The following is a 10019-nucleotide window of genomic DNA, read 5'->3' as shown; positions in this document are numbered from 1 at the left end:
ATAAAGACTTAAATATAGCCCACACCTAGTTTTCCCTATTGTTAATATCTTGCTTTATTATGGTACATATTTTACATAATGAACCAATATTGATACATTAATTACATTATTAACTAAAATCCATACTATATTCAAATTCCAATTTTTTTTAAGGGCCACACCTTCAGCATGTGGAATTTCCTAGGCTAAGGGCTAAATTAGAGCTGTAGCTGCCCATCACAGCCATAGCAATGTGGGATCCAATCACAGCTCACAGCAACACTGGATCCTGAACCCAGTAAGCGAGGCCAGGGATCAAACCTACATCCTTATGGATACTAGTTGGGTTTGTTACTGCTGAGCCGCAATGGGGACTTCCCAAATTCCCTTTCTTTTAAAAAACTTAATGAACTTTCTCTGTGCTCAGACCCCATCCAGGATATCACATTGCATTTAGCCATCATGTCGCTTTAGGCTGCTCTTGATTATGATAGTTTCTTAGACTTTACTTGTTGTCAATGACTTTAACAGTTTTGAAGTGTACTTGTCAGGTATTTCGAAAAAAAAAATGTCTCTCAATTGGGATTTGTATGATGTTTTCTTTATGATTGGACTGAAGAAAACATTTTAGGTTTGGGGAGGAAAAGTCCAAGGAGGTAAAGTACCACTTTCAGCACGTTATATAAAGAGGACATGCTATCAACATGACTTATCCCTGTTGATGTTTATCCTGATCACCTGACTGAGGCAGTGCTTTTCAGGTTTCTTCACCGTAATCCCCATGATTTTCATGTACCTTTACTTTGAACAAATCAGGATTGTGAAGAAGTTTCCTTGGACTTTCTGTTTTAGGTCCAGCCTCTTCAAACTCTGAACCAGCTCACTTTCCTCTCATTTCCAAGATTTCCCAAGTACCTTTTTGTCTTTTTGTCTTTTTTTTTTGTGTGGGAAAGACATTTATTTGATGTCATCCATGAAGAAATATCAATTTTGTGTGTGGAGGATGCTTTTTATTGCTTTTAACTAGTGACTCAGATTAGCTATGAAATTAAATACCTTAGTTTAAGAGCAGTCAGGCTAAGGAATTAAAAAAAAAAAGACTAATAATTAATTTCATGGATTCACAAAATTCTAAAATTAAAGTAGCTTAATTTCAAATGAGAGACATAATGCACATAAATTGTTTTAAAAGTTGGAAAACAGAATTTTAGACAAAAACCCAAGCCATCTGTGATTATCAAGAGATACTTACTGCTATAATTACCTTCAGTCATTTTTCTATGTGTGTATATATTTACCCATGTATCTACATATCTTCATTTTCTTTTGACTGGGGGGGTGATCTTATCGGTATACTTCTGCATTTTTTTTATACTGATTTGTTTCCCCAATTAAACCACATTTTGAAGGATCTCAAAATTCTGTGACAGACTTCTGGTCAAACTGTTTCTATTAAAAACACATTTTTAAAAATCCCCTTTTCTCTGAAGGTTTTACATTGGGTTATCATTAAGCAGAATTTTACTATTAAGCTTAAATGGCCAGTTGAGAGAAACAGGATAGCCAGGGAGCTCTCAACACATAGGCTTTCTAAAAACCATAGAAATCACGGCAACAACCAAATTTCAAGAATTTGAGGCCATTTTTTCAGCTCCTTACCAGAATGGTGGTCAACCTTCCTCCTCAGCTCAGCAAACTTGCAAACAATGTGAGTTGCATGACAATCCAGCACAGGTTTATATCCAGCGCTGATTTGGCCTGGGTGGTTCAGGGTAATCACCTGATCAGTGAAGCCAGCTGCTTCCCTTGGTTGGTCATTTTCACTATCACCAGCCTCGATGCCATGATGGATATCCTTGACAGACACATTCTTGACACTGAAATCCACATTTTCCCCAAGAAGAGCCTCATTCAAAACTTCACGGTGTATTTGAACAGGCTTTACTCCAGTTGTAATGCTGACTGGAGCAAAGGCAACCACCAGGCATGTTTGACAGCAACAGTCTCCACTCAACCCCCAGGAACAGTACCAATAATCACCAATTTTGTAGACATCCTAGAAGAACAAGCCCAAAGACCTGTCAGTGAGAATTGGTGGCAGGATGTAATCCAAAGATTTGAGCAGCTTGGTTTTCTTGTCATTACCATCTTAACTGGTGATTTTCGATACTGTGAACCAAGGCATATTTGCACTTGGTTCCAGCATATTTCTTTCATTCCAATGAGAAATTTGCACAAATTCTACCCATTTGGGTTGTAGCCCATTTTTTTTAAAGTAGGTACTGACTTCATTATTATCTCTATGGTTGAGGAGTATCTCAGTGGAATCTATTTTGTTAATACCAACAATTAGTTGTTTCACAACCAGAATGTAAGCCAGAAGGGCATGTTCATGAGTCTGTCCATTATTGGAGATACCTGCTTCAAATTCACCAACACTACCATCAGTACAGGAGAGTCAGTATGAGATGTACCTATAATCATGTTTTTTGCTCAAGTCTCTGTATCCTATAGCATCATTATAGTCATATAATACTTACTGGTCTCATATTTTCACATGGAATTGTCAATGGTGATACCAAGCTCACACTCAACTTTCAGTTTTTCCAAGACCCATACATATTTGAAAGAGGTCTTTCCCATCTCAGCAACCTCCTTCTCAAATTTTTCAATGTTTTTTTTTTGGTCAATCCCACACTCGTAGATCACATAGCCAGTAGTGGTAGACTTGCCTGAATCTATGTGTCCAACAATGTGGATGTTAATATAAGTCTTTTCTTTTTGGCTAAGATTTAGTGATGGTTTACATGGCACACATGTTTTGAGAGCAAATGTTACAAAAAAAAAAAAACTACACTAAAATTAAATATGGAGAATTTACCCCTATTAATTAAGTTTTAAAAATGGCCAACTCCAGTATAAGCATTTAATCATACTCTTAGAGTTGGAAATTTTAGTTGGGGAATTTATAATTATTTCCTCTGTCATAAGTTCTGTGATGACTATATTGATGCATCTTTTGACTAATCTTTACATTTTTAATTATTTCCTTATTATAGTTAAGCTCACTAGAATTCACATTCTTGGAGGTGGGCTTGATGGAAAATTCATAGATTCAAGGATTACCATCTTCCTTTTGTTGACCAAGAAATAAGATGGTGCCATAAGGCAAAAAAGAAAACAAAACTCCATTTATTTGGGTTTTTAGGAATTGCAATTCAGGAGACACAGATTTGAGTAGCAACGCAAATGTACTTCTAGATGAGCTGAAAACCAAAGAGTTTTAAAAGGAAAAAGGAGGAACCTCATATAAGTTATTTTGAAAGAATTATGATTGATGTTGGTAGATTGGAACCATTCTAGTCTATATGTGATTGGTTGCTAAGGCCGTTACTATGAGAGAGTCTGGTGTGTAAGCATTCTTCAAAGTTATTGTGACCCTGTTCGAAGTTCATGTTCCATCTTGTGGAGACATGCACAATCCCCTCTTCCCCTCATGGCCTCTGTGAGCATTACAGACTTCATTCTACTTATTCTTTCACACTTTTTGAAAACCAAGGTAACTAGCCTGGTGCCTCTGAAGGAACAGAATCTGACAAAATGCTCTTCTACCTCTAAGATTCCATGATCCTATGATCATTGGCTATTTTTAGAAGTTTTTTCTGGATTATAATATTTTACACATATATGTATACATATAAAAATAAGGAACACATGTTATATATATAAACACTTTAATGTGGATAATAAAACTTAGACTGCAATCCTACAGAAATTAAAATATATATTTCCTTGGAAATTTAATAAATTATTGATATTTCAATTTACATGTTCAGTATAACTCACTCAAGAAGAAATAAAAAACAGAACACTATTTTGGAGAAAGGTAGTAGAACTGGAATATTAGTTGTTGTGATTCCTTCAGTCAGATTCTATAAACATAGTTGAAGAAAGCCTAGATTACAAGGTAATAAGTCAATAACACATGCTCACCAGTTCAAATCAAGCTCTCAAAGCCAGGTATTGGAAATATGAAGTGATTTTCCCAATATAGTTCACTTAGTTTTACTCTTAATTGCTATTGTGTTTGAGACTCATTTTAATCCTATTATTGATCTAAGAAATAAAGAGTTTGAATAGGGTTCAGAGGAAGTGAGAGTTAAAAAAAATGATTAGTGGATTGACTAGGAAACACTGAGTTCATTGGGGTTATTGAGTTTGGAGCAGGCTAAGGACAGACTTAATATCAGTTTCAGGCTGTATAGGCAAGACTATGGTATGATTAACTGTGTGTAACTAATTTCAGCTTCCACCAAGGAAAATACACATTTACATGAGTATGGATTTGCTTTGGTCATTGCGACGATACAATAGCCTAGGAGACAGCTACAATTTATCATCAACCCTAGGACTCATTGTAGCCAGGAGAAAGAAAGTTCATAGTTTACCATGAGAGGCCCCATGAAATGAACAGAATTGTATTGCATATAGACAAGAAGTGATATCTGCCTCCCAGTCACAAAAGTTTTAGCTGCTACCACAAATAATGATAAGGAAACCATCTGTCCATGAAAAGCAAGCCTCCCAATACTGAGCCCAACTCTGTCCTGTTCAGTCTTTTATAATTGGTTTGGAGGCTATTGAACATAGGCCATTGCCTTCTATGTTATTCTGTGCTTCTCTGTTATTCTGTGTTGCGCATTAGTGGGGACTGACTAGCATTAAGTAGACAGCATCTGTGACTGCAGCATTACACTTTGAGCTCACATAATATACACACAAGATATGTATGTCGTGAGTTACACTGATTTAGAAAAAAAAATTATTCTGCTTTACTCCAGTATAACAATTTACACTTTTGGGAACTTCTTTTGGTCACCGAATCAATAATTCACTATTTGGAAAGTTGATGCCTTAAATTACATTCTGTAATAAGTTCAAGCCGGTAGGTTACACAGATCTGAAACAAGGTAGTGGTATTATACATTCTTCCTGAAGAATCTAGAATAGAGTGCTATATGGATAGAAGTATGGTGAGGAAAATGCTGATTTTGTTAATTGTCAGGGGACCACTCTGTCTGGAATTTAACCCAAGGTAGTTGCAGTCTGTTGCATAATCTATATCTTTTCTCTTTGCTCTGTGACTCAGTCATAACCTCTCCACTCAGACCCTGTTCTTGGACTCTGCTTCCTTTTCTTTCCTCCTTCAACTTTTCACTGTCTACTAAATTCTTCTTTTCAGACAGCATAGTATAGTGCTAAGACCTGGTGCTTAGGTCTTGTGCTTTTGAGTCACCTAGGTACAGGTTTGAAAGCCGCTCTCTTTCCTAGTTCAGAATTTTTCCCAAATTTCTCAGAAAGTCAGTTTCCTCATCTGTAAAATTAACATAAGACTATCTCTAATGTAGGGATATTGGGTGGATTAAATGCAGGAGTATTTGTAACAGATCAACCTTTATTGCACATACTAAAACTAACAACTTCTAGGAAAAAGTAGGTATTTTTTATATGATCACTTACTTCACCTTTAAGATATTACTGATCATGCAATAATTGTGAATTGAGCACTTATCATGTCACAGCTTTATGCATAGCAGTGTACAACAGATTGTGCTGGATGAATAGTTACTAAAAATCATAATAATGGTAAAATATAGATATGTTTCTCTTACATTCATGGAGCTTAGAGTAGATTATGATTCTCTTTTGGTTTAATAACAGATTTTCATGGAAAATAAGAAATGATACACATTAAACTATGTATTATTTTAAGGTACATCATCATTACAGAAATATGTTAAGTATGAAAAATGCACACATTTTAGTAAAAATATTGTATAATTACTGTCCCATTGTGAATTTAAAACTGATTAATTTCTGAATACTAGCCATCATCTTGAATTTTTCTTGGTTATGTTTGTTCCATTCTTTAACCAATCTATTTCTTTTAGAGCAGCTGTCCTCATAGGCTCTATCCAATCCTGTGGTTGTTGCTCTGCTGTGTGTTCAGGCCTTTCTGCTACCTTTGTTAGCCCATTGTTCTGCTAATATTGTGGGTTATGCCTGAAAATTCCAGACCTGGTGAGGTGTCACATTCAACAGAAAGCACAGTCAAGAAACCTTAAGTAATTTAATACAGTTCCAGCAGTCATTTTCTGCTTCTTTTCTGGCAGAACATGAAAGAGACTTTCAATTCCAATGCAGCCCCTCTCCACACTCAACTCCTCTCCATCTACATCTCTAAGTGCTCAGCCTTTCCAAAGCCTCTCCTTCTATCTCTCCCATTCTTAACATGCTCTTTAATATTCTTTAACCTCTGTGATAAAAATCAGAAAAGAAGGAAATGTCAATTAGGCAATTCCAGGATCTTTCCCAATTGAAGGCAAGAAGGAAGCAGGGTTTATGAATATTTCTTCAAACATGAATCATTTTGTTTCTGTCATGCAGTTATAGCCTTTTGCTATTCTCACCTAAGGATGGGGCAATAAGGCAAATCAGGATAAGGAGTGAGGATGGGATCAGCTGAAACTGGGGGATAACTGACAGAGCTGGTCTTTTCAAATGCTGAGCTCCTCTTGAGCACATCTCTGTACTCTTGACAAGTGTGTTTCTTCAACACTTCAATGCAGACTTTTGGGACAATCCTAGGCTTGGGCGGGAGCAAGAAAACATTTGTAGAAGTTGCTCATTGATTCAACATGGACTTAGTTTTACTGTTGGCTCCCCTGGCATGTAAGCCCCATTTCTCTGGTAACACTGTGTCTGATACCCCAGTATCAACCCTGATTGAATTCTAAGTGCCAATTATTTAAGAATATTCAGGACATTTAGGGTTAACATAATTGCAATATAACAATCATTCAGTAATGTACAAGGCTAACAAAATAGAAGCGTGAGTATCAATATAAGAAAGAATCATAATTTATTGTAATAATTTTCCCTTGGCATTAATACTTTGCTATCTTATAGTTTATCATGTGTGCTTATCATTGATGTTTTATTATGCAATTTTTAAAATGGAAGATGTCAACATATTGGATTCACTTTATTAAACTAAGTACTGAATTTGGGGGGAATTTGGCTTCCAGGTCTGGGACAATATGCTTGAAATAAAACTGACTTAAACATACCTTAGATCTTCCATGTAGGTAGGAAAATTGCACAATCTATAGTAAATTAGGACAGTGGCATTATTGGGTTAAATCATAGCTTAATTATTCAGTTACTTGAGGCTACATAATCATCCAGCCATATCTTTTGATAATGTTCCTTTAGACTCTCTGGGAGTAACCAAATTTAGAATGATGTGCTGTCATGCCACTTCTAAAAAGCATTTTGTGTGCTGTCATTGGTGGTTGGTTAGCAATGCCTCAGAGAATACTGTTTGTGTAAATTTCATTAATTATTTTACTTCAGACATGATGAAAGTGATTTTTAAAAATTCAGATGAGATCTAAAACAAAACCAGACATAATTTTGGATTCAGAGCCACAGAGGATTTGTTTCAGGAGCAAAACTGTTTCCATGGAGTTACAAAGTGTATCTGAAGTTTATAATTTAGTTAAAATTATCAAGTATTTGTAAAGTTACTCTGTGTTTAAAATATGTTAAACATTTTCATAGATACTCTCAGACATTTAGGATCAGAAAAAGTTTGAGACAGCCAAGTTTTGAAAATGGAAGTGCTAGTTATTCCATAGCTGCCACTCCGAGTCTCACTGCATAATTAAGCTAGAGTTGTTGCATGTTCCCCAGAGGATCCAATTCAGCAACATATATCTCACCTCTAGATTTATCTCCCATAGTCCTATGAGCCCTGGGGGTATTGGGTAATCACCTATTGACTTATTGTGCTAGACATCCAGCCATATCATTTGTTGTTTTACTAAGGACAACTGATATTTCCTCAGAGTTTGGGCTTTCCAAGTAAATAAATATAATTACTTTTCCCTCTTTCCATGAACTGTCTGCAGTACAGATAAATTATCACTAGGTATATAGAAATATATGTATAGTAACATCACAGGCCAAAGAATGGAAACAGTTATAGCCAAGGTTAATTGAGACTGGTGTTAGAACTCACACTTCCTCTCCTTTACACTTTTTATAAATACAACTGCATGTTAGAACAACGAATTATAAGTGTGAACCAATCAATAATGAAGAGTGTTCTAAGTACAAGGCTAGAGAAAATACAGACATCTAAGCACCATTTTATACTTTCTTATTAATTGTCAACATTCAAAATCACTGCTTAAAATAATCCCATCATGGCTCAGCAGAAATGAATCTGAGGACACAGGTTCTATCCCTGGTCTTGCTCAGTGAGTTAGGGATCCAGTGTTGCCATGAGCTGTGGTGTAGGCTGCAGATGCAGCTTGGATCCTGCATTGCTGTGGCTGTGGTGTAGGCTGGCAACTGTAGCTCCAATTTGACTCCTAGCCTGAGAACTTCCATATGGTGCAGGTGAGGCCCTAAAAAGATAACAATAATAATAGTAATTATTATTATTATTCTAGTTTTATCTCTGAATTTGGATAATTAACCCTCAAAATTTTGAGGGTTTCAAAATACTGATACTTCAGGGCTTCTACATTTTTTTTTATACTCTTTTAAACATTTAACTGTGCAATATGGTTTATTCAGAGAGCCTGGGTATAGTTCCCTGTGCTATACAGTAGAAACTCGTTGCTTATCCATTCTAAATATAATAATTAGGATCTACTTTAGATTCCACCTATATCTTAAAGATTTCTCTGATAATTCTAGCATAGCATATTCCCTTTTCTGAAGTTTCATAATTTTTATTATTTTCACCATGATTTGGGATCCTAACTACTAGCAGTACTCTGTTTTCTTTATGAATCCTTGAATATGCATATGGAAGTTGAGTATTTGAAAGATAATTTTTATGTTGAAAAGATGATATGTGGTCTTCTTCCCAGAGTACTAAATATATTATAAAAGATAATTTCCAATGATGTATACTGAAACTTTCTCATCTTTTAAAATTTTATTCTCTTTGGGTACAATTGAACATACAACTAATAAGCTGAGGCCCAATAAGTATCTCATTGGGCATTTATGCTTATTGCAATTCTTATTTGCTCAACTGTAATAAAATTAGGAAATGACTGGTAGCAGCATTTTCGCTTCTGTTGAAAAACTAAGTTTATATCATTTTAGCAGATATCCAAGATGCCGAGATATAATAATTCATTCTAGACTTATTAAAGTCTAATGCAAACTATTACTTTTATCCCTTTAAGTTCCATTTATTCTTTTCTCTCTTGCCTTTTTGTTGTTGTTGTTGTTTTTGTTTGTTTGTCTTTTTTAGGGCCACATTGTGGCATAAGGAAGTTCCCAGGCTAGGAGTCCAGCTGGAGCTATGGAGCTATGGCTGCTGGCCTACACCACAGCCACAGCAATGCAAGATCTGATCCTCTTCTGCCACCTACCCCACAGTTCATGGCAATGCAAGATCCCTAACCCACTGAGAGAGGCTGGGGATTGAACCTGTGTCCTCATAGACCTTTTTTTTTTGCTATTTCTTGGGCCACTCCCACGGCACATGGAGGTTCCCAGGCTAGGAGTCTAATCGGAGCTGTAGCCGCTAGCCTACTCCAGAGCCACAGCAACGTGGGATCCGAGCCGTGTCTGCAACCTACACCACAGCTCAAGGCAACGCCGGATCGTTAACCCACTGAGCAAGGGCAGGGACCGAACCTGCAACCTCATGGTTCCTAGTCGGATTTGTTAACCACTGCGCCACGATGGGAACTCCTGTCCTCATAAATCTTAATGGGGTTCCTTACTGCTGAGCCATGATGAGAACTCCTGTCTTTTGCCTTTTGAGTAATTTTTGTTTAGTATTTTAGTCTACATGTATTATAACTGCAAAAGACATTATAATTATGATTTTATATAGTCAATATTCCTTGAAAATGACCCAATAATATTTTTTTCTTTCTCTTTTCCTTGTCTAGGTTTCAACTAGAGTGAATTTCCATTTGTCTGAAGAACTCACTTTGGATTTTCTT

At 36.2% G+C, this 10019-nt stretch overlaps 1 pseudogene; it reads right to left on the bottom strand.

Moving 5' to 3' along the window:
• Positions 1–1553: 1553 nt before the first annotated feature.
• LOC125120759 (elongation factor 1-alpha-like) overlaps positions 1554–10019 on the bottom strand; it is a 36758-nt pseudogene continuing 28292 nt past the window's right edge.

The sequence above is a fragment of the Phacochoerus africanus genome, chromosome 2 (assembly GCF_016906955.1).
Source record: "Phacochoerus africanus isolate WHEZ1 chromosome 2, ROS_Pafr_v1, whole genome shotgun sequence".
In the NCBI taxonomy this organism is placed as follows: Eukaryota; Metazoa; Chordata; class Mammalia; order Artiodactyla; family Suidae; genus Phacochoerus; species Phacochoerus africanus.
This window is presented reverse-complemented; position numbering and strand designations above follow the sequence as displayed.